The sequence below is a fragment of the Motacilla alba genome, chromosome 1, assembly GCF_015832195.1.
Source record: "Motacilla alba alba isolate MOTALB_02 chromosome 1, Motacilla_alba_V1.0_pri, whole genome shotgun sequence".
NCBI classification, from domain to species: Eukaryota; Metazoa; Chordata; class Aves; order Passeriformes; family Motacillidae; genus Motacilla; species Motacilla alba.
Genome location: NC_052016.1, coordinates 18,407,847 through 18,428,078, shown reverse-complemented (window position 1 = coordinate 18,428,078; position 20,232 = coordinate 18,407,847). Strand labels below are relative to the sequence as shown.

General features: G+C 37.0%; 1 protein-coding gene across 4 annotated transcripts in view; it reads left to right on the top strand.

The window, feature by feature from the left end:
- Positions 1–20,232, top strand: part of ROBO2 (roundabout guidance receptor 2) — an 865,191-nt gene that overhangs the window by 57,452 nt on the left and 787,507 nt on the right. The window lies entirely within an intron of this gene.

Below are 20,232 nucleotides of genomic sequence, written 5' to 3'. Positions count from 1 at the left end.
TTGTTTATTGTAACTTTTCATCACTGAACACATGTAAGGGCACTAATAATGCTGAGCACTTGCAACATCTGAGTGCTCCAAAGTATTCAGTATTTCTCAGGACTTACTCTGTAGAAATGAGAAATGGGAAACACTTATGTGTTTGTCTAAATCCTCTTTATATAACTCATTACCAATTCCCTAGTGGGTATTTTGTAAGAATACATGCCATGGTCACCTCCTTTGTGGAATAAACTTTAACTCTGGTGGGAGGCTTCAAATGCAGATTCTTTGGAAGATTCAACCTCTGCTATCTGGTGTCACTTTAGATGACTCAAGATTAGGGCCTCCACATATGGTAGCAATGGTGGCTAACTTTTCTGAATTATTCTCTATTCAAACCTTTTATAAAGTAGAGATCTTGATTCTCCTTCTCTACATTGCTAAATAAATTATGTGGCTGAGATTGGAGATGTACCAAACTATCACTCCCTCATATATCCCTAACTCCAGACACACATTCTCTGCATGATATCTTTGCACCAATGGAAAGTTCAGTTGAAGTCTTCCAGGCTACTCACAGAGAGGCACCCTGGCATGCAATACTTCATTTAGAAAAATAAAAAAAAAATCAGTGAAGGAATTGAAACAAAGGTGCTGTCTACAGGAGTACTTCTCAACATAAAAAAAGAAAATCCAGATAATTCTTCATTTTTGCTACTCCCTTAAATCGCTGCTCTCAAACTCATTAAGACGTTTGCTGTGCACCAATGAGGTGTTTTGTCAACCAGAAACTATGATGTGCCCTGACACAGATCACAGTAATTGTCTAGAGGGTTTTGGTACATTTGGTTGCTTTTTTTCCTCTAAGAGCGATAGAATTTTTTAGAACAACTGCAGAAAAAAAATTCTGGTAATCGTGCTTATGTTTTTCAACATACAAATACAGAGACAAATGATTGGAGTTTGAGAGAAATATGTCTTTCCCTGAAAATAGGAAGACAAGGAACTTATCCTGCATGACCCCTATTTAGTATCAAAGGTTGATGAACAAATTATTGCTAATGGCCTCATCTCTACTTTAGCCAATTAGTTAATTTTCATCAAAAGAGCTCTATTCCATGTAAGTAACCACCATTATGAGCACAAGATTATTATGGGTTGCATTTTGGGTCTGCCATATCTTTCTGTATGGTTGGAAGGAATCACAGTGATTTCCAGCATTTCTCTTCCTTACAAGAATGTTCACCAAGGTCAGGGAAAAAAACACAGTATTTCCCATGAGAAGGAGTGGATTGTTTGCTGGAGAAACAAAGATGCATCCCTTTTTCAATGGTAGCTTCCTGTGAGCTGGTATCTGGTGTGGAGACCTAGGAGCTCACCTGACAGTCATTAGGATCTCTCTTTGTGGACTTTCTGAATTGCAAAATATTTGGAGTAAATAATGATATGTAAAACAATGTCAATTTGAGGGGTGGTATTTCTGTGTTTATCTTCCCCTCAAATCTATTAACAATGAAAGAAAACTGCTCCTCTTTTTCAGTGTGCCTATTTCAGGAACAAATTGTAGATGCATGGGTAGGCAGAGACCCAGGTGCCTGGGCTGCAGTAGCCCCATTCTCCAGGAGTCTGTTCAGAAACAACATTTAAACCACAACATTTGGGACTCAAATCCAGACACCAGGTTGTTTTCAACCTTTCTGTCATCAATCCTTCTATCATGCTTCCCCATCAAATCCTTCTTCCCTCAATATAGTCCATTGCTGTACTGTTACCAAAGCTGATTCTTGAATGCAGATTTAGAATTGAGATTGCATGAGTGAGAACTAGCCACAATATTCACTGATACCTATTTATCTTGGGCAAGATCTTTTAGCTGCACAACATTTGTCACAGCTCTGTTGGCAATGTAATCTAGAGCAATCATTTCTCTAGTGTCACTGCAAATTCTGCCTGGGAAACTGTAAACCTAAAGTGGACTTCTTGGAGAGCCATGCCGAGTGAAAACTGAAAGAGTGGGAACTGCTGAATGTCAGCAAAGGTTAGGCAGTCATTTCTCATGTCACTTTGACAGGCGTGCCACTCACATGAGAGCCAGGAGCAAGGGAGAATTACAGCATGGGAATCCAAGGGTGCATGGGAGAGACGGGAAATGGACCATCAATCACGGGCAGAATATGGGAAAGCTCTGTCTTTCAAAGTGGGGTGACCTTTAGGAAATACCTACTTAAGCACTATGATTAATGTTCTGTGTTCATTTCTTAATCAGCCGCATTATTTACTGTAAAAATGGGCAAAAATAAAAAAAAACATAGTTAAAAGGAACAGCTTTTTAAAGACAACACTGGAGCGGTTCTGTTCAGGTGGTAGTTTTTGGTTAGATTTGGTATAATTAATATCCATGATGCAGACCTTCAGAGAACACCTTTTGATGGTGCTGATAGGCGCTGTGAACACAGCAAGATTATATTAAATTGCACAAAGATTCACTGATATATGTTACTGCCCTATTGATTCATGATGTTTCATTGTATGAAGTGTAAAATCACTGAACCTCAGGTTAAATATTCAGTGTGATTTGGGGTCTTTTACTCATAGAAATACTATTAAAAGAGAAAGAGATCATACAGCTAAACTACTGTGAATGGCACTGAACAGTTACCCCTAGTGTCCTGTAATGATCTTAATAATGCAGAAGTCATTTGATATTCATTGTCGAGCCATTGATCATAATGGATTCATTCATTATTAATGTGGCTGTAGCACAGTGATGAAAAACCTGTTGAAAAGTGAGCAGGAAGATTAGTTTTGCAGAGGAAATCTTGAGGTAGCTTGAAACCAATAATCTTACCTGCCATGGTAGCAGTATCACTGAAGAGGAAGTTAAAAGATATCAGTAATTGGTTGACTCTTCAAAAAGCCCCAAGAGGAAGAAAAAAATATTACTAGGAGGAGATATTGGAGCTGAATCAGGAACCTAAAATTTCCTAGGCTCAAATAATGCCATCATAATTGACACAAGTTGTTACCCATCATCATCACTGGTTTGAAGACCACATGCCGGCGGCCCTGGTTACACAGAGCCTGCCAGCTGGAGGCAGCCAAGCCAGGAGATATAAAAGGACTCTGGTGACAAATAATGACCCCTGGGCCAGTTCCGCAAGTCATCTCTTGATTTTTCCCCTCAATGTTTTTCAAGAGTATACAGCAACAGATAGAATATGGTGTTTTTTAAATAATGCTGAGCTCCAAAATGCCTTAAAAATCAGTGCAAATTCATTGATACACATGTAAAATAGCCCTGTATACAGGAAAAAAAACTAATGCATGGTGTTTAGACACAGATACTTTAAAATAATAAGAATCAAAAGTATTAATATAACAGCAAAGCACAACTTCTCTTTCTTTCAAATAAACATTAGTATGTAAAATGTTTGAGTGGTTATCAAAATAACTGAAAGCAAAAATGTCTTTCAAGAAATAACATCTGTATCCATTTGAAGTAAGCTTGAAACTAGGCTGATAATGACATGGTTCTGTAAATTTAAGAGTTGAAATAGTTCTCAAAGAGCTGCTGTTTCCACATTCCTGGACAGTAAAATATGCCCATGCATCAATTCATAGACTTGTTCTCTTGCATGCCTGCACTTCTGCCATCTGTTAATGTGGCATTTTGCCCACTGTAGGAAGTGGTGTTTCATTTTCTGCCATGTACAAATATCAACTTTCTTTCTAGAGAAACCCTGAAAAAATACAGCTGTTCTTTCTGGCTTTTTTCTTTCCATACATTTCCTCTTTTCAAGCTCTCTCATTGTGTGCTTTCATTGGAGGGATGGAGAGTTCAGCTCACTCTTTTTCTCATTTGCCAAGGTCTTTTCTGAGCAGCCACTGTTCAGCTGCCTCTAGATGACCAAGAATTCCACTGGCTGTTCAGATGGTGTGTTTAGAATTTAAACACGGCTTATCTTTACCTGGCCACAAATGCATGAGGCTCAACCACTTTCCTTGTGCTCCCTGAAAGTCAGCTGACAATCTGTCCCTCCTAAAGCACCATCAGTGTATCTGAAAAAAAAAAAAAAAAAACCCAAACAAACCCATGAGTTTTTTCTTGTACAAACTCCCAGACAGATTTCTTCATCTTGGAATGATAATGAGAAATATTCATGGTGTTTTGTTGAGCTCCCAAGCCTTGCTCTTAATCTCCTGATTCAAATTTCTCATGTTGTGTAGCCTGGGAAAGCTACACAAAGCAAACTGCTTTGTTCTTAACTTAAAATATATTCCTGCATCCTCTAAGCCACTGGCCCCACATTTGGTAGTACATGGCATGACTTCATGTGAAATGATTTCCAGAGCACTCATATGAAATTGAAAAATGCAACAGCAAGATAGGTAACTGGCATGTGGCTCACATGAGGTCTCTTCATCAGAATGCTGAACTTACACTTCAATAAAGAAATGCAGAGTGGGACAATACTTCCCCTATAGAAAAGTGACATATGCAGGAATAATTGCAGGATGTGAGCAATCACCTGAGGCAGTCAAATGGAGGTTTCACAAGTACCTGAGTGATCTGTGAGTGCAAGGGGAGCTGAGAGGCCCAAGCAGGAATGGGCTCACAGGGAAATATCAGTCAGCTACAGAGCAGCTTTTGTTGTGAATTTAAATCTCACTGGCATAATTTTCTTGTTTATCACAGAGAATCAGATTTGACTGATGACTTGTGGAGATTTCCTTGAGATCACTGACAGGTATGCTTAATTAGAGGCAAAGATTCAGTGGAAACGGAGTGAGGAATGACTCCCTCTGTGTCAGTGAATTTCCTTTCTTTACACCAGCTGCATTTCACAAAGGGCCTGGGAGGGAAATTGCATTAAGGCATTGTGCTTGCACTGGAAGTTTCAGCCTCTTAATTTTAATGTCCATTTCCAGGTAAATATAGCAAGAATGTTGTCAAACAGCATGGACTGGAAAAGATCACTTTTAATATTTTAAAGTATTGTGGGAATGTGTTGTGGCTTATGCCCAGAATGTTTGCAGACCAAGGAGTGGTTGCATACACACCAGACTAGTAAGAATATGAATCTGTTTTTGAGGCTGGCTAGAATAAAAGTTTATGCTTTAGAAAAGGGGGCTGCTAGCAAAGGAAGCTGAGAAATGTCCTGGGACTGTGACCATCTTGCAAGGTCTTCTTTCCCCTGCATATTCCTCCCTGCTTCTTTCCCACATTAAAGCTGCATGCCCATCTGCCTGCCATCAGTCATCCTGCTACTCATGCCTGCTCTTGCCTTTTCCAGCTCCACAATCATTCTTTCTGCCTGTCATTCCCACACCAATTTGCCAGAGGTCCAGCATTTGCACATAGGGGAATTGTTATTTGCAGTTATTAATACAAAGTGCAGAAAGAGTGGTTGGTTCAATAATATATAACAGAAAAGCCCTTTTAAACTGGCAGGTTGCCATAGCTATTTATACTAGCTGTGGTAAAGCTCAATAATCAATATATACCTCATTAAAAGTTAGGCAGAGAAGTGCAGATAGGTGCAACTAATAAACCCTTAGCATCGTCACAGTACTGTATATATTTGCATTTGAAGTTGTGTTATATATATTTATATGCATGTATATATTCAGCATGTAAATACACACATAGAAATGGCTTTGTGTTTACTAAAGATACATAAACAATTTACAGAGGATATGATCAGATGATGCTGTGTTGTGGCCTTTTAAAAAAACTCTTGGCTGCACTTGGAACAGCTTTTGGATGTCCATTTCCCATAGAACACAATCTAAATAATTTATATTCCCTAAATAAAAAATATTTAGCACGTACTGGTGTGTTTACACATCTGCATACACACATGCCCATGTATATATTATAAGTGCATAATTAATTCCATCTACCCTTCCAAAGAGGTTTTCCAAACCAGGCTCTAAAATCCCTGTTAGTTTCCTTCTGCCATTTGGCTGTAGAGCACATTTATCCATGGCCATTGTTTATATGAAGGCAGGAGACAATGCTTATGACAATGGCAAGAAATAATTCCCCAGAGTGCAGGGACAGACTTTCTTGTGGGAAACAAGTACTGCTGATAAATTTCCAGGGGTCATTTTTGTGGAGGTGACTCAAAGTAGCCATTCCAAACTGCCAGCCCCCTGATTTCCCTCGGTGCACAGCTGGAATGGGAACTTGACTGAGTAATGAGCAACTCTTCTAAAATACATCTGGTGGTCCAAACACATTGTAGTGTTTTTCATATGCTTGCACAGCATGTAGTGGCAGGCATGAAATAGTATCAGTGTTTTCTTCTTCCTCCTCTGACTACATTTTATTTATATGGAAAAAAAAACCCTCAAGCAAGCTGACAAAGAACACTGAGATCAAAGAAAAGACCTTCTTGAGACTCACATGCTTCTCTCCTTTTCATTTACATTCCATCCACTGGGGTTGTCAGTATGTAAAATTTAATCCTTACTTCCTTGTCAATAAAATGTCACACTGGTGAGTGTTATGTGAGTAACAATAATGGTAATAAAGTGATTAAGTTCATGTGCTGAGAAGACCATTAATTGGAAAATGACAACTTGAGATGGAGTGACTACATAGAAGAGAAACATGAGATGGACTGTGATCAGACTATCAGTCTACCACTAGTACAGCTAAGGAAGATGAAGGACCAGATTTATGAAGCAGGTGGAAGGCAATAGAGTTGTCAAATGTGTTCTTTGAATAGTTGCTCTGTGAAAAAAGGAATTTCCTAAATGGTCTATAGTATTGATAGAAGTAGTTTTAAGTTTGGATAACAATAGTTTTTGGTACAATCTATTTTAAGGGTTCAGGGATGATCACAATGTATAATTTTTTCAGATAATTTTTTTATTATTTTAAAGTAGAGAGCAAGTATAAAGTTGCCCTCATCCAAGTGAGGGTGTCTATACATGTCTGCATTTTGCTGTCTTGGCAATAGTTAGAGTTACAAACCTCGGAGCTAGTTAAGGGCTATAATTTTGTTTCTGCTGCAAGAAGTTTTCATACTGTTGTGTGAGGTGGAAATATATGGGCTTCCACATTCTGCTTCCAGTTTCAATGGTGCTATAATATATCAGTATAACTCTGAAAGCAAAGAAAAAACTATACCTAGAAATATTTAGCAAGGCATTAATGAGTACTTCTTAGAGTAGTTTTTCTGACACAATTAAAAAATCACATAATGTTAAAGTGCATAGCTTTTTCATGAAAGTTTTTCAGATTGAAACAACATATTTTCAATTTATGGATACGATGTTGAGAGAGAAAAATCAGTGGATTATGACATACATTTACGTGGACTTTTTTTTGGAAGGGAACTTGTACTACTGTTACTTGCTAAATGTGGTTTTGCAAAATCAAAACAAATCATCACTGAGAATATTTTCAATGTTCTCCTTTTGAAGTATATCTCTATTATTGATTTTGCATAATTTCAATGTGTATAATGTCTAAAGGAACAATAAAGAAGAGTGTGTTACTGCTGTCTGTTGTACACTGGTACCTGGTAGGCTTTGGAGAGTGAACACAAAAAATTTTCATATTTGAATAGTCAGGAATACTGCCCAAAATACTCATTAAAATATCTAAATCAGATAATTTTTATAAAATTGAGTGTATTCTTCCACACAGTCATTCCCTCTTGCATTAACCTAACATTAATGATTTCATTTAGTCCAGAATGTTGAAACATGTTACAGAAGACATTTTCTAAAGAATTATTTGGATAAAAAAATCCAAAGATCTGCCCAAAGATGGGTCATTATCTATTGCTAGAAAAAGAATTGGTTATTATATAGAATCTTGCTACAGCTAAAAATATTCCAGTCACAGTTTCAGTGATAAAAAACTGACCAATTTAATTTCAGTTAGCTTAAATATGTTAGGCAGTCTGCATTCTGTAACAATTTCCTGGATTTTGATGTAGAGAGGACTACCCCTTGAGGGTGTAAAGGGCACCTTCATCGACTAGTCTAAGAGGTCATAAGATTGATTTGAAGAAAACCTGGGGCCAGTTTTCTACCAGCAGACATGGTGAGGCATCCTTTCCATCAGAAGCCTTGCCTGTAGAATGGGGACCTGCCTTCTCTTCCCAGGAATGTGTGGAAAAATGTGTTAGTAAGGGTGTATCTCCTTCTCAGTTTCTTCTGAGTAGCTCGGGGTCCTCTTTAAAGCAAGATTTTTTTAGATCATTTAAACAAATATTTCTGGATATATTCTTTTATATAGATCATTATATCTTTAAACACAAGTATTTTCAGGATTATTATTGACAGTGTCCTTCCTGAGTACTTAAGTAGAAACAAACCCTGAATTTTTATGTACCAGGAACAACCCTTCAAAACTGATACCATCTTGTTTTGGTAGACCAGATTTACCTCAGAGGATTTATCTGTAAAATGCTGCTAAATATTTTTAGTTAAGGGAGTAGGACCATAAAATTAAAACAAAACAGAAGAAGATTGGCTCTCTTTCAGCAGCAACAATTTGTTTCTCTTATAAACAGGAAATATTTTTAAAGTTCCACCATTCCAGATTTCAGATTCAGAGTCATCAAATAACATAAAGAGGTTTCACTTGGACCTTGAATGTTGCAAATCTTTTGCTGTTAAGATTTCATGGGCTCAACCCTAGATGTTAGCAAGTATTAAAGTGTCTGTCAACGTTAAGTACCTGAACATTTTAAAGGTTACTGTGTCCATACATAATTCTGATGCATTTTTCCCCCTGGACAATACTAACAGCCCATTATAACAAAAGACGTTCAAATACCACACTTTTTAAAACTATATGTGGTATATCTAACGTGGCACACCTGTTTGTGGGTTTCCCTCAAATGGTAGCACAATTGTGAGTTAATCCATGATAAAGGCATAGATGAGGACTGCAAGTGTTTTAATTTTAATGTACTCCTTTACCACCAATGCATTGGAGTAAAACTAAGCTTCACACTGTTGAATGGTAACCGCTGGAAAGTGACTGAGCCTTTGGAGCATTATAAAATACCTTTTGTTTGCATTTTTTTACTGCAGGGGTTTCTTTATAATTTTGTAAGGGCATGTATATCTTAAATTGACAGTATCTACATAGCAACAGCTTACAAGCCATGATAATGCTGCAAGGCACAAGCGTCACTGTCCCCTAGGGCTTGTCTGGGGACAAGATTATCCTTTCAGTTGATGTTTGTTGGGTTTATTTTCAGGAGTACAGCACAATCTTTATTGTTTCTTTTTCATTTTGTTTTCAATCTTATCTGAAAGGCAGTTTTTCAAGATACCAGATGTCCATATCCCCAGTGGCAATTAACTAGAAAAACAAGTTCCTCTGTACACATACCTAACTGGATGACCCCAAAAGAAAAAGTTGGGTGTAGATGAAATTCTATGGACATTTATTTCAATCTGAATTCTGAAATTATCATTTTTCCAGTAAATCAGTGTTGATTAGATTGATATGAGTGTAAACTTAATTATATTAAGAATGTATATAATTAAAAATCATAGTCAAGATAATAACAGTAATTAATCTCTCAACAGCATGCTGAGAATTCACACAAGATATTTCTGACACTAAATAGCTGTAGAATTATGAAGTTCACATATTAGACTTTAGGCACACACTGTGTACCAAAATTTTAATATTTTAACTATTTGTATGTGCTGAGGGAATCAATGCAGATTTTTTCCCCCATCTTCTTTATTTCCTAAATGATGCTACTTTTCTGTTCCTGTGGAAATTTTGGGGCTTAATGCTGTTGTATACAACCATAAGTAAATAAGGATCTTTGTAAAGGTAAGGCAGAGTAGTGTGATGAGAAGTAATGTTCTTTGTAGAATAAAAAGGCAGGCTGAAAACAGTCTAAAGGGAATAACTGGTGGAAGTCAGCACACTGCTGGTGAAGGCTGGAGCTCTGTAGAACGTGGGTTGTGACAGCCAGGTTGGACCCAAACACTGGCTCATACCCTGGCTCTGACTCTCAAAGCTCTCAGTAAGGGCAATAGTATAAATAACTTAATATTCAATATAAGGTACAAATGTAGGTGCTGTCCTATGAACATCCACAAGAGTTAAGCTTGAAATAACAGTTTCTAAATATACTTTGGTTGTAGACCTAGAAAGGTGGAGAGAGGTTTTACGAGGGCTTATAGTGTTGGGACAAGGAGAAATGGATTCTAAATGAAAGAGAGTAGGTTTGAATTAGATATTAGGAAAAAATTCTTTACTGTGAGAGTGGTGAGGCCCTGGCACAGGCAGCCCAGACAAGCTGTGGCTGCCCCATCCCTGGAAGTGTTGAAGGCCAGGTTGAATGGGGCTCTGAGCAACCTGGTCTAGTTCTAGTTGTCCCCTGCCCATGGCAGGGTGTTGGAATGAGGTGATCTTTAAGGTTTCTTCCAGCCCAAACCATACTATCATTCTGTGATCTATTTGTAGTGCTTAGTGATGCCACTGACACTTCACAGTCCAGATGCTGTAATGACTCATTGCTTTTCATCCGCCCCAAAAACACTCACCCTAAATTCGCTGAGACCTCCCTGCCCTGAAAGACAATGACACATTCATGTGCACACTTTCATTACAGAGATCAGCTGAGCTATAGCTGTGTCCAGCTGCATAGAAAACTTATAATTAAAACTTGGGAAAATTGCACATTTCCAATGAGTAGGGAACATTGGTTTATATTATTTCAGCACCAGGGGAGCTTCAGACCCATGTTTTCTGCCATAGACTTCACACTGAATATCAATTCAGGACAAAGTACTCAATATGTTGGGTCCCTGTTAAACCTTTCCTGAAATTCCCTGGTGAACACCAGCCCACATCTGTGGGGTGCCAGACAGTGTCCATGGTAGGAGCAGGAGAATGTGGGCACAGAGGCTGCATACTTTAGTGTGGCAGATAAACTGAAAACATGTGAGCTGCCCGTGCCTGACAAAAATGTAAACTATGTAAACTCCTATGAAAACAAAATCAAATATTGTCTTTAATTTGGGGAGGGTAAAAAAACCTACAGCTATTGGAACCGAGTGCTTACGAGTGCTGCTTTAATTGCCCTCATAAGGTTTTTTGGGCCCTATATTAAGGAGCATAAACACATCTATCCAAAATTTTTAGTAATTCCCTGTAATTTCTGAGACACTTTAGGCAAATGAGTTCTAAGTACTTGTTTCTATAGCATACACACAAATGGGATTATACGTAAGAACAATAATTTTACTTTAGTTATCTTGGTTACACTTTGTGTTTTGAAAGACCTGCCCACTGTCCATTGGTATTTATGGTTTTGTATCCATAAAAAGAAGAAAATTATTCTATTTTTCTAGTTCTTTAAGTGCTGTAAAGTGGCTTTTTAGCACTGGTTTTCAAATATACTCCAAAATACCATTAAACTAAAGAACATTCAGGGAATATAGGTAAACATAAAGCTTAAGTAACCCATGTCATTCCTAATGAATATCAAAACTCTCTCCAGATTTCAAAAACTCTAAAATGAGCTGATGATTTATCTTAAGGAGAAACATAAAAATTTGCTAACCCCTTTAAATCACAGCTTCCACTTTAACATTATTTTTAAATACAATTAAATATGACAATCTTAGAGAAGACAAAGCTATCAGAGTGATCAATTCCTCAGGTATTTCATTTAGCAGTTTCTTTCCATTACTGAAGTGTAGAAGAAAGGACTTATTCAAAACATAAAAGGTAATACATTTAAAAGTTTAATAAAACTTTTTATTTGAAATAAATACAAAGCAAGCTTTAAAACTTAGGCACTATTGATTGCCAAGATATTAATTTATATTACAGTAAACTGTAAGCAAACTGATAAGTTTACAAACTTGCTTAAAAAGGCCTTCAGAACAAGGGGGGGGGGGGGGTGCGTCTTAGTTTTTTTTTATGAAGGAGCAAATAATTCATTTGGAGAGTTACAGATACCTGTGGAGCACTGAGAAAGCTGTTTCTGTCCTTCAAGTCCACTGATCAGATGTGTTTTTCCAGGAGAGACTAAAACCCCAGAAAATGTATAGATATTATATTTTCATCTTTCATGGATTATATAAAACCCTATAATTGCCAGCTATAGCAAGTGGGTGTCTCTGGATTTTCAGCTCCAGTGTCCTGCATTTCTGGTGTTTTGAAATTCCCTGTTTTGCTTTGATTTGACGCTCTTTTTTTCTTTATTGTTTCCTTGTGTGACTTCCCCTTCCACCTGCCTGGTTGGAAGGACACTATTGAGCTCTCTCATTCTGACCCCCTTTCCACACTCCTCAGTTATTCTCAAAAGTCCAGCCTGGTTAAAGGGTTAAAAAACTGCCCAAACTTGTTAGTTAATACCTGAGTTGGACTCTTTTTCATATACACACATGTAAAAACTTACAGAACCAAACCCCAAAAAACCCAAAAACTGTCACCTCTGAAAATAAAACCCAACCAAGCAACAAAACAACAACAACCCACAATCCTTTATTTTCCTTTAATGAAGCTTCCATGGTTTAAAGGCACATTGCATCTGTCTGGGACTGAACCTGTGAACTTTCTGTAGAAGTTATTCCATGCTTCACAGGCCAGGCATTGTTTCAGTGACACGAATCTTGGGTCTGTAAGCAACTCTGAGACCTTAAAGCAAGAGCAGCAAAGCTGTAATATAAATACATACATAGTTTTCAGAATTAGTGTTTGAATCTATTCTATTTCTATAGAATTTATGAGCATTTTTTTTTCCTTGCAATCCTGCTGGGATGAATTCGAGACCTCAGACTCTCACAGACTCTTACCACATTGCTGTGGTTGCTTGCTTCTGGCCCCTGGGGGACCCTCACTGCAAGACACAGGGAATTCTTTCCTTCTACACATCATCAGTGGACAAAAACCACTGGTAGCCATAGTTCTTGGCAAGTATTTCTAAGAATGTTTCTAATATTACAAATATTACAATCACATCGTTAAGTTCTGATATATTCATGGCATAGCATATAAACCAAGACAGTGCTCAAGTTTCTGCTGTGATTTCAACTCTGTTTCCAGGTAGTGTAGAAGGCATACCAAATAAAAAGAAGCTTTCTGAATATTAATGCTGGTTCTTTTGGTAGCACAAATAAGAATTTACAGTTATGAGTCAGAGAAATTAAACCATCGTATGGATTTGGAAACTGGAACAGAAATCCAATAAAATACCATGTCTTTCCTGCTGTTTGATAAATTAAAATTTTACATTTCCACACATGAATGTAATCTGACAAGTAAAATTACTTTACCTGCTGTCAGATATTTTGCTTATCTGTAAATACTGAGTTTTTCCATATAAAAATTGCTAAATTTGGCTTCTCTCAAGCTATTGAATATGTTTATTTTAGGCCAATACTTGCTGTGAAAACATAATCTGGCTCAAACTTTGGTAACTACTTTCTGAGCAAAATATATGATGCAGTAGCTCAAATTGATTGTAAACATCTAAATAAAGGAGTTATAGCTATTTTTACTTAAGTAATTTTACCAAGAGCAAAATTTTGTAATATTTTTCCCCCTTGTGAATTTTTAAATGTTGGTTCATTGGTAGCTCATTTGTTCTCATAGCAATAGGCATGATTTTCTTAATTATTTCTGCAGATCCCTAAATATAAAGTCCCCAAGAAAACCACAGCATCCTATTAAGCCATGTACCTGTTACTAATTTGTTGGTGGTTTTAATCACTTTCCTTTAGAGGTCAGGGTGTTTGATGAGTTGACTACTGTAGGTTTGGATATGAACATGAATTCTTTTTCAAACTGGCAGATTTCCCTCCTCATGCCTGAGGACTGAGAGGACAGGCCTTGTGAGCGAATTCCTCCTTACAGTTTTATCACCACAGAAACGACTTTTTCTAGAAACAGCATTTTAAATAAATATTTAACATCTGAATTACTTGTACACTATGCTTTGTATCTATTGTGAATCTTGGTTCTGTTTGTTTGGTATTTTTAAAGGACACTTAGCTTTCCTAGTCACTGTTTTCTGGCAAAGAGTTCTATAGAGCCTGAGGATATATCACAAGCTTGTGATGTGCCAGAGTAACATCACATGTTTGAATAAATCAAAAGAAGGATGCCTACTTGAGCTTTAATTAGAAATGTCTTCTTCAGGGTACAGTTTAAAAATACTCTGTAATGAACAGGTTGTGTTTCATGCAGTGTGCACATGTGTTTGAGTGTGCAAGGAAAATCTGTTTCCATTTTATATCTGTATCAGTGTCCTTAAAAGTAGAATCAAAACCTCTAGGAACTTGTTAAACACAGGACAAATAGCATACCTAATATATCCTTCTACAAAGTTGCTCCTAACAATAGCTACTTTTATCCCTATAAATAGTACTTCTTCAACCTCCAAAAAAACTATCCCTTCTCTATATTTATATTTATTTAGCATTTCAGGTGGTAGCTCCAAATTATGTACTCATCAATTCAGTCTTTGTATTCATACTAAAATGCGCACATTTGGGATCTATTTGCTGCAGATTAAACTCTTTTAAAAATAGGTATTCTAGATCAAATATTTTAAAGTTGCTTTGTGTTTTTTTAATAAAAACTGAAGTATGTCTCAGTCAAAATCTTACAGGCAGCTTCAGAGTTTGACTAATCCTGAATAGTAACACACAGAATAATAAAATGTCAAGGGGCTGGAATGGATCTTAATGGTCACCCACTCCCAAACCCCCTGCCATGGGCAGGGACACCTCCCATTAAACCAGGTTTTAAAGAATTTTCCCATTTTGGTGCCAACCTGAAAATGAATGTATGCAATCTCTCATGATGCACATGATTATTATTTAATAATATTGAATTAACTTGGCACTTGTGTGAAATAGCTTAGCTGGCAAGGCCACAGATTGCAGCTCTGTCATTTCCCTTTTGGGTAGGTCTAGGTTCCTTTCTTTACTTTTCATATTTTTCTCCAGCAAAACATACTTTTTTTTTTTTAGTTTTCAAAAACCTTTGGGGCACAGTGTGAAACCTCTTACTCATGGGGCGGAAGGGCTTTTAATGGACAGCAAAAACTCATGGTATGAGCATAGTGCTGGTCTGCCTCATGAGTCATACAAAAGCAAGAAACTGTAAATGATGCATAACTTTTTAATGAGTAAATCCTAAGAATAAACTTGTAGTATTTGACAAGGAAGGCCAAATTTCACTTTAAATCCTTTATGCAATTTATTTTATAGCTATTGTTTTCAGTATAACAATTAGAGATTTGTCATAATTGCAAAATGCAGTTCTCTTATTAGTTTAATTGTGTATTTAGTCTATTCCAATGCTGTGCAGAATAAAACATGGAACATCTCCCCTAAAGAATGTTTATTGTAGCAGGATTTCCAACAAGAGGTAACAGAGCAAGCTAGCAAGCCTGAAATGAAACCACAGGCTTCATCCAAGAGATTTTCCTAATTTAGTGCCATGTGCAATGTGCTCTTTTAAGGCAACGTTATGAGCCAATTCCACCAAAGAAAATTGGAGACCTTTAATTCAGATGCTACATTTAAGAAAGATCTGTTTTGAGTTCATAACAAATACTTATCTCATCTAAAAAGAAAATCTTCCAGACTATTTCTGATAGACAGGAGAAATACTATAATTGGCGCTTTGAGAAATTTGTATTTCTGATATCTACACAGTTGTTCAGTAAATACTATTGAAAATGTTGTTTATTTTGAGAAGTCTGTGTGTGACCACTCTCTAGGAATATGCATTACTCAAGATTATACGTTCATATGCATTTTGCTAAAGGCCATGGTACTAGTATATAGAAAGCAGATTTTCTGTTTCAAAAAAATATACAGGGAAAAATGGAACATGAATGTAAAACTATTTTGTATACTTGCCACACTGTCTTGAAAGAAAATTATTCAATGTAGCATCTGAACAGTTGTAATAAAGATAATAAAATAATGTAGTTTTGAAATGAAAAGGGTAATTTTATTTCAATGTACTTATTAAAATGCTCTCAGAAAGCCAACAAGTAATGGGTTTTTCTCTGACTTATCTATGGATTCACCTGTAATATTGCTGGAAAAGATGGACACAGCTTAAAACACAAGATGTTGTCTTGGACTTGAGAATATGGGTTAATGGATGACTGCTACAGAAGAGGTGGGATGTGAAGTGGGGATTGTATCAGTAGTAATGATCATTCCATTTGGAATTAGAAACCTAATGTTCATCTGTTCATCACTGATTCTCTGATTTTTTTTTGATTTTTTTTTTTTTTTTTATTTCATCATCCTCAGGTGTTCAGGAAAATGAAGTTCAGAGCTTTATTTTCAGTGCTGTTGCTGTGCTGGGAAATATTACTAGGAAGTGTACTGTGCTTTGTGCTGGATGACTTCTGCAGCTCATGCATCATCCTTTACAAAGGAAATATTAATGTATCTGTACAAATTAATCAAGTGGACTCCTCTGTGCATCATAATTCCTTATGTTTGGGAGAGAACAAGGAATTGTGAGAGGACTTGCATCAAGTTTTTCAGGCATAATTGCATGTCCTTTCTATTTTACTGTGTGCCTAGAGCAGAGTTACCTGTCTGGTAACTGTCAGGGTTTTTTTAGGTTGTATCCTCTTTTATACAAAGTATTGCAATGAATTAAAAATTATCAGTTTCTATTTATGGGGAGAAAAGAGGTTACTAGTAATTAATAAATAATTACTTCAGATGAAACATCTCAGATATAATTAGAAAAACCAAAAAACTTAACTGGTTGATATAAAACCATTTACATTTATTCACAGATTCCAAAATTTTATGTCTGCTTAAGATGGGAATTCATTTGTGTGATTTTAAAACAATTATTTAGAAATTATTGATTTTAAAATAATTATCCTGACTGATTTTTAATTGGTTATCTTAAGTGGTACAAGCAATCCAAGGAAGATTTGCAGTGTGTGTAGCAGATGGCATCTGTTTTCTTCATGTGCAGGGTATGGTGGTTGCTCTTCATTAAGGGTGGCTGGCTGCAGAGCCAGGAAGGAAACAGGTTGTTTCACTGGCTGGTCTGTACCACATCAGGTGAACCAGGTGCAGGGAAAGGGATTTCTTCTCTCTCCTGGGAGCCTCAAGGTGTACAGGAAGAGCATTGAGGCATTTCAGGTGATGTTATACTGCTCCATTGTTCAGCTGAGTTTCTAAGTTTGCCTTTTTAAAGTATTTAGGGAGGAAAAAAAAGTAGGAATGTTCCAGCAATGCTTTTAATGAAGGTAAAAGTACAGGAATATGTAGTGTTATAGTAACATATGTTGTTATGTACTGCTATTTGACTGGAAACTTCAGGCCAGGTCCCCTTTCTGGAAAAAAGCTTCCAAAGTGGCTCTGAAATATTGGTTTATCTTCATGCAAAGACATCTTCATCCCTGAAGTGTCTTTCTCATTCTCATTAATCCACTGCCTTCCCCTCTAATGGACAGTGCTGTCTGCTTGGGCTGAAGGAAGGAATCCTGCTGCATCCTGCTGCTCCAGCTGCCTTTTTCCTTTTTTTTTGTTTTACTGAGAGCTTGTGGGCAGCATCCGAGTTCAAATGCCTTAGCACTACAGCTTGTTATCAAGAAGTTATTGACAAACTGTAAGATCACAGCAGTGTGACTGGTGGCAGAGCTAATGGGATTCCTTTGAAAGACAAAGATTCAAAGAGCCTTTAGACAGACACATTTTGGCCAAGATGTGACAAGGCTTGATAACAGCCAGCACCTGCCTGAGAAGTGCAAACAGGAGAAAGCAGAGGAAATTTCATGTTAGAGCGACTAGTTAATGGTAATAATGACACGAGATTAAGCAATTATAACTCCTGCCTGAATCTTAATGAGTAGCTTTGGATAATTAGATTTGGTGACTCGCAGAGTTCCTTCTGAAGGGGAGTGTGGATGGTGCTGCCAGGCTATTGTCTGAAATTTGGGGCGGCTGTAGGAAGCCCTTTGTTGGCTGGGAGCTGGATGGGATGCCCCACTTTCTGCTCTCTAGCATTGGCAGCCTGTTCTTCCATGGCATTTGTTGAAGATAAAAACTTCAACCTGCTTAATTTATTAAGTAAATTACTTTAAATAAGTAAATTACATTAAAAATTAAGTGAATTATGTTTAAAAAGTCAGGGATGTTGTATGTGCAGAGGAGGAAAAGGGAGACAATTTCAAAGTTCAGCTTTGTAAATCCATTGTGATTTATTTGCGTTTCTGTGCATATAATGGATCTGTGAAGTACATTGTGCCAGTGGTTATTGGTCTGATGGATGACTGATATTATTATTCATTACCCACTTTATGGGTGAGGCTGCTAGAAAGACTTTACTAATCCAAGAAATTTTACAAAGCTTTTCTTGATATGATCACTCTGCAAGTTTTCTAAACCTGTTTATGGTGCAAGGCACTGGACTTGCAGCCATCAATAGCTACAACCAGAAAAATACCCAAAACCAACCAAATTTCTGCTTTCTTACAGTTCCCCATTCCAAGTTCACAGGTGTTTTTGAAGGTGTGATTCATCATTATGCTGCTGCATTTCACAGTTGCAGAGGGTTTGTATTAGTTTTTCCTACGCTGGTGGTGAGTATGAGGTTGTCTAGGTCTATTGAACAGTCCTGTCATATGTTATTTGACTCTCAGAATTAAAGGCAGTGGTTGAATTTGGCATTTACAGGTTGGATTTTGAGTCCTCTTGCTAATGAGGGGACTTTCAATATCCACATGTTAAAAATGTATTTTCAGACTATAAATAAACCTATATAGCCCTTCATTACGAGACAGATTTTCCTTGAACAAAACCATTCTTGAGTGGTTTTACCCATGTACTGAAGAGGAAAAATCTCTCTCACTACATGTATAATGCAAATTACAAATCACTGGAAACAGATGCATAAATTTTCCAAGGTAAACATTTCTCAAAAATTAGTGTAAGGTAACTATTAATTCAAATTAGGAAAATTGAATGTTTCTTGTCAGAAGTAATCACATTACAAAAAAAAATTTAAAAAAACCAAACAAAAAAAAACCCACCAAAAAACCCCAGCATCCTCCCTTCCCCCAAAATAACAAAAAAAACCCCAAAACTCTCTGGCAGTGGATGCATATTCAACCATATTTTTCAGTCTATCAAAGATCAGGTGAAACATTAAGTGACTGATATAAAATGAAACACTATAGAAAACTTCCAGAAAATTGTAAATAGGGGTATATGTTCTTAATATTTTTGTAGAAGTATAGATTATTTAGGTGAGATAGAGGTATGAAACAGGGTGTGTTCCTCAGAGCTCCAAGTCATGTCGTTTCTATAGGATGTCAACACAAGTTCAATATTGTACTTGAGTTCAACTCCAGTGCCAGCATAAGAACAGCATTAGATCTGAGCCAGCTCCTCGACCTTGAGTGTGACAGTGCCAGTGGGGAGCTACAGATTCCTTAGAGGGCTCAAACAAGGGGCAATAAACCACAGCTGCAACTTCTTGTCAGTTCAGATGTATCCTCAGTGACTGCCAGAATTGCTTGGTTTGGCTTCTTTTTTGCTGTTCTGCTATGATGATGATGCGTATGACAGTCACATTAAAGTAAGTTTCAAAATAGAAGCAGGTGTCTCTATTGATGCAAATTGGCAACTACCATTCTAATGGAGATATTCCATGTTTCAGCAGGACTAACTGAAGCAAAGAGAGAAGAAATGTCAAAACTTAGTCAAAATTGAAGGACTTCTGATGTTGTACTAGTACTCACATACAGTGTTTTATTTATTGTTTCAGCCAGTACAAGGGCATGTCATATCATGTGAGAAGATGAGAGAAGGTGAAGAAACTTAATGCTGATTCCTTGCAAGCATTGCAGGATAATCCAGGTCCCAATTCAATTATGCCCCATTGATGGCATAAACTTAAATTACTCAGGAAAAATGCATTACTCACTAAGGAGATCCAATAATGCACACAGAGAGGCATGTGCATTATGCTCAGGGTTTAGTTTTAAATTTTTATATAAAGGAATATAAGGTAGTCAAGAATATATCTGTTTTGTAACACATCTCTAATAATTGCTGTAATACTACACCTCTTACAAACTGACTTTATTTAAAGTGTGTTAGGGCTACTGCTGTTTGTGGTCTATGAGGTGTGGTTTGCCAGATGTTGTAAGACATACCCGTAATTCTTTGGCTCTCTGATCTGTTTCCTCCATTCAGAGGAAAGTGATGTGCTGAAGTTTGTTTGTTTACACCGGAAAAGGAATA